Raw genomic sequence first — 6356 nt, 5'->3', positions numbered from 1 at the left:
ATTATGGAGATTACAATTTGAGATGAGATTTGGGTGGGGGCACAGAACCAAACCATATCCATTATTTCATTTAACTTTCTCAACGGCCCTCAAAAGTAAGTATAACAATCTCTATTTTTTGTTTGTTTGTTTTTTAGACAGAGTCTCATTGAGTCACCAGGCTGGAGCGCAGTGGTGTGATCTCAGTTCACTGTAACCTCCATCTCCTGGGTTTAAGCAATTCTCCCGCCTCAGCCTCCTGAGTGGCCAGGACTATGGGTACTGCCGCCACCGTGCCCAGCTAATTTTTGTATTTTTAGTAGAGACGGGGTTTCGTCAATTTGACCTGGCCTGGTCTCAAACTCCTGACCTCAACTGATGCACCTACCTCGGCATCCCATAGTGCTGGGATTACAGGCGTGAGCCACCACGCCGGGCCAACAATCACTATTTTGAAAAGAAAGAATTGAGCTCAGAATTTAAAGAGCCTACTGAGTTTATGAACCTCATAATGGAAGGATTTGTGATTTTTCTCACTCTCCCTTCTCTCTGACAAGAAACAGTATAAGTAGAACCATCCAGAGACCTAACTCTTTTAATTTACTACTGGGATTATATAGGTTATTTTCTTTTCAGTACAAGCTCATTTTCTAACTGAGGTAAATATACTTGTACTAGTCCTCAACTCACTTGGGTTTTTAGGTTGTCAAATCAGAGAAAGGCACACTTTTATGAATATTTTCTTCCAATCAAGCTCTTGAAAAGCTGCTAGCAGAAAGGAACTCAAGATTCAGGTGTTTACCTCTTGCCCTCTCCTTTAAACCTTTAGCTGGCTAGTAGACTCTGAATGGGAAAATATGAAACAACTTCTCAGACAGGAGCAGAGCCAGCTTATAGGGTGGAGTGGAAAAGCTCTGAACCTGCGATGAGAAGGAGTTCAGGCTGACCCAGCACTCACCAAGCGTGCGGCGTGGGACAGGTGCTGCAGCTCTCTGAACCTCAGTGTGCCCATTAGGATGTCGGGTCATTTCACAGGTTGTGCAGAAGGTAGACACACTCCCTAGATATTGACCATGAATGAGGAGCATGTGTGTGTGACCCATGGAAATCTTTGAGCCTCTCTGGTTCTCATATTCTGTTAGCCCAGCAAAGCTCTGTGGTTAACTTTGTCCCAGTCTTGGCCTGGCCTTTGGAAATCTCATGTTGTGAAGGTGAGGTATTCCTTATAAGCAAGAACATTATGATAAAAGGTTATTTAATAATTCATTTCCCTTTGAAACAGGGTCCCCAGTCATGGCTAAGGGTACAAGTAGGTGATTTGAGTTACTCCATGAACTCTAGTCCATAATAATTAAACAAGCACAAACAAGCACACCCCACTCTCTGTGTGAACTTCACTCTCCCTTTTATTCTGCTGATTCATGCTATCTCCATTTCCAATGAGAGGAAAGTGCAATGTGCAAAGTCTCTAATTACAAGATAGATGAGTTGATTAAGTATGCTTCAAAGAATGATATACATTCTAAAAGTTAGACTATTGAGTTCCACATTTTAAAATGTAGCTATTAAGAGATTTTGATGTCTAAATTCAAGTCATACACACTTTTTAAGAAATACGTCTGTTGGTAAAGGCAAGTATATTTTTGTACCTATATACCAACCTCGACAACCACAAAGTATTGCAGGAAGAACCTTAATATTTTATAACAGAGCCAGAGGTTAGGAGAGAAAATGAGCTGTTCCTAGGTCCTGGCACTGGAACTCCTGCTTTCAATGAGTTCTGCGTGTTTCCATTCAAACTCGTGATACAATTATTTATGGTCTGTCCTGGTAGACTGTACCCTGAAGAAGTGAAAAAGAGAATTCCAAGAGAATCCAGAAATGTGATTCTCTGTCTGTTGAAAGAATTTGGATCTTCTACCTACAGTCAAGCAAGTCTGAGTTTCTATTTCTCCCTTTGATCCAACATTGCTATGTCAGTACATTTTCATACTGCTATAAAGAACTTCCCTGAGCCTGAGTAATTTATAGAGGAAAAAAGTTTAATTGACTCACAGTTCTGCATGGCTGGGGAGGTTTCAGGAAACTTACAATCATGGCAGAAGGTGAAGCGGAAGCAGGCACCTTCTTCACAGGCAGCAGGAGAGACAAAGAGAGAAAGAGAGAGAGAGAGAGAGAGAGAGAGAGAGAGAAGGGGGAACTGCCATTTATAAAACCAACAGATCTTGTGAGAACTCCTATCAGGAGAACAGCATGGGGGAAATCGCCTCCATGATCCAATCATCTCCCACCATGGGGATTATGGAGATTTCAATTTAAGATGCTATTTGGGTAGGACACAAAGCCAAACCATATCAGTAGCCTAATAGTCAAAGAGTTGAAGAGTGAGTTTGTTCCTTCCTGGTCTTCCCTGTCATGACATCCTCTGGTTCTTGGTCACTTACTGGGTTCCCAGGGCCTTCACCTGGGTGGGTTCCAGGCCTGCCTTTATTTTAGTCCTGGGTGTGAATTTTCATGTTCATCACCACCTAGAGTGTGATTGTGGATATCATTTCACTTATCTAATGTTCCATTTCATGAACTAAAAAATGGAGATAATAATAGGCATTTCATGGGACTCAGGAGAATTAGAGATATGACATTCATTCATTTCATTCATTCATTCAGGCTTAGAGAAACTTCCAGGGGTCTGCTATCATGGTGGAAAATCCAAGCTCTACTACCATAATGGATAGGGCAGAATGAAGTCCATCCAGTGACTGCTGGCTGCAACTGGGGTACAGGTAGGTTCTGAGAGGTCATCTTAAGTTGGATCTAAAATTGACCTTACCAGATACTTTTCCCTCAGAAACTACGCAATGTTTCTTCCTAAATGACTTGTCAAGTGTTGTACCTTAAATGAAAATTACCAGTTATTAGAAAGAGATGACGAATTAATCTAATAAATTGTTAAAATATTCTCATAAGCATTAAGGTACATTTAAGAAATCAGTTAGAATGTATGAATCTTAACTGAACTTGGATTTAAACAAATTATAAAAAATAATTTATGGCATTTATGTAACAGTTTGAAACGCCGGTATTGACTGAATATTTGATGTCATGAAAAATTGTTGGTAATGTTTTGTGTGTGATAATGTACTATGGCTATATTTAAAATCATTCATCTGCTTTAGGGAAACACATTGGGATAACTAAGTATAATAAAGTATATGGTGTCTGGGATTTCCTCACATTATTACAGGAAGGAGGAAGTGAGTGAGCATGTAGATGAAAACACATTGGCTTTCGTTGGTGTAAGTCAAATATAAAATTCTAAGCCTCTTCCCGGCCCCAGTCATCTGAATGGACCCCTCTTTTCAGCAAGGGCATTACTAAGCTAACCTGAAAAACCAATTTAGGCCATGATAGGAAGTGGAGAGTTGGACATGCCCTCCTTTCTTTTGGAATTACTGAGAGAACAGACTCTAAGCCTGATAAGAAACATTACTTTCAAAGGCAAAAATCGCAATTACTTTTGCACCAACCTAATACAATTTATATTCTCTGAAGCCTGCTACTGTGATGCTTCACCTGCATGATGAAACTTTGGTCTCCACACCCCCTTTAGTCCCTTAAATGAAAATTACCAGTTATTAGAAAGATATTCTAGATATTCTTTTCTATTGATCCCAGGTCTTTAGATAATAACTCTCAATCAACTGCCAATCAGAAAATATTTAAATCTACACATAACCTAGAAGCCCACACCTCCAATTGTCATGTCTTTCTGTGTATATATATTTCAATGTACACCTGTATATATTTGATTGATGTCTCATGTCTCCCTAAAATTAAGCTATATCCAACCACCTTGAGCACACGTCCTCAGAATCTCCTGAGGGCTGTGTCTCCGGCCATTGGTCACTCATATTTGGCTTAGAATAAATCTCTTCAAATATTTTACAGCATTTCACTCTTTTCACTAACATTGGTAATTATTGATTCCATGTGAGGAACACAAGAAAGGTCATTATACTTTTGTGTTATTTATATACATGTTAGAAATTTATACTATAAGAAGACGAAAAGGCATAATATTAGAAAGTAAATGTAAAGTGGAAATGCATAGTCACCTGTTAAAGACTCCATATATTAATTCAATGATTATCTTGTTGTGTACCTACTAAGTGCCAGATTCTGTGTGAGGTTCTGAGGGTAGACAGCGAGCAAGACAGTTCCTGCCCTTGAGTAGCGTACATATCTATAAGAATGGAGACAAACAGGTGATTAAAATCAGGAGCTTCTAGGAGCACACCCAGCATTCCCCAGTGTTACCAGGTCATCCTCCCAGTGTCTGAGAGGAAATGCTGGGAGGTGTCTGTGGAACTTCACTGAGTGCTGCCCTCTAGAGGTGTCACTGAGAAAAACACTTCCCAGTGCAGACCAGAGCCCCTTAGTCACTGCCTGAGGGTTTTCCTGGGGAGTGAGTCATGGACAAACTCAGGAGATCTTGTCCCTTGGATGGCAGCAGAAAAGGAGGGTTTCAGGTGAGGTGGCAGCCTGTGAAGGGAACTTCCAGTGAGCCCCTTCAACCTCTGGGCGCCGTGTGGACTGCACTTTCTCCATTGCTTCACGAGGGCTTGGGACTTTAGCCTTACCCTTTTTCAATCCTGTGAAGAAACAAGCACACAAGGATTCAAATACTGTCATTCCAGGTTGTTGTTTACAAATGAATACCCTGTTTCACTGTCACTCAGACGTCAGCTCTGCAGCTCAGGGATGCGTTCAGAGCCTGGGCAGGAAGGGTTCAGCAGGAGGGAGGGAGGGGCTGGGCTGGGAGCAACCCAGGACCCTGCTCTCCATCCAGCCTGACTGAAGGCAGGGGCAGGGCTGACTGCACACCTTGCTGAGGCGTCTGGGGTCTCAGTGCCCTAAGGCTGATGATCACAACCCAGTCCTCAGCCTCACAAGCACATCCCACTTGCCAGCCCCACCTCACCTCAGCCACCCCCCTGCCAGGACCACCCACCGTTCCTTAGGTTTGTGCTGAACTGGATGCTGTATTAATTGCTGGCACACCCTCCCCACCACCCATGCTCTCTAGATCCCGGTCATGTGTGATCACAGATCTGCAACAAACTGTTTTATGGAGCAAGCTAGAAACTCCCAAATTCCTGATCTTTCACCATAAAGAACTCCATTAAAGTATAATTAGCCACTGCAAACACCAGTACTATTTATTACTTGATGTATGTGGGTCAGGTCCTGTATGATGCATTTTGAAAACATTACAATATTCTGTTAGGAAAACGTTCCGTGCTCATTTTGCAGATGAGGGAATTAAGGCTTAAAGATGTCAAGCGATGATTCCTAGATCACACAGCTATGATGAGGCAGGGTCAAGATTGGAATCAGATCATATCAGCAATGAAATCCTGAAAATCTTTATAAGTGTCTGCTTTAATTTTTATTTTTATAGATTCTGTCTATTAAGTCAACTGTATCATTATGTAATAACGGATTTTCATATTTATATTAAATACCTGAGTTTCTGGTCAGTGTTAGACAACATTGCTGGCTGCCATTCTAACCAAAGTGACTACTCCCAGGACAGGTGTAATTTATTTCAAAGTTTAAATTACTGGATATAGGTCAACAAGAGAGAGTGTATTTTCAGTGATCTTAGATTGATTTAAGTTTTTTTAAAAGGATGCTATGAAATAGCACCCATCTCTCAGAATCCCAAAACGTATATTTAAATAGCACTTTATTATATACCTGCTACTTTTCCAAGTGCTCTGCATGACTCTGTAATTTAATTTTCATACCAATCTTTAACAAAAGTATCACAAGTACATCCATTTCATGGGTTAGGATACTGAGACACAGACAGACTCAACAATGGGTCCAAAGTCAAGAAGCCAGGAAATGAAAATAGTGATATTATACCCACACAACCATATCACAAACCAGAGATTTTCATTAAAAATAACATTAGTGTGGGGACCCTAGTTCCTTCCTCAAATTGAGAGTTCTACTCTATTGTGTCCCATTTACACCGGGAGAGGAAATTATCATTGCAAGAGTTAAAGCTGTGCAATACCAGGACCTATCTCATGCTTAGCATAGCTCCTAAGAAGTGAGGTGATATAAATTACAGCAGAGGTTCCTTGATGGCAGAATCTTTGACGGTCATTAGCCCATGGCATACCCCACACTGGGGACACAAAGGTTGTGGTCTGATCTCACCTGGAGACACATGCTTTCCTAAAATATGACAACACCATAACCAGAAGAACTGCCTGATCCCTTAACTCCAGTGAGGTCCCCTCTCAAATCATGACCTAATCATGGACATGGGAGAGATCAGGGTGGAGACAAAGTGAACTAAAGAT

This window comes from Cebus imitator, unplaced genomic scaffold, assembly GCF_001604975.1.
Source record: "Cebus imitator isolate Cc_AM_T3 unplaced genomic scaffold, Cebus_imitator-1.0 Scaffold148, whole genome shotgun sequence".
NCBI lineage: Eukaryota > Metazoa > Chordata > Mammalia > Primates > Cebidae > Cebus > Cebus imitator.
Note: the sequence above shows the minus strand (reverse complement) of the source record.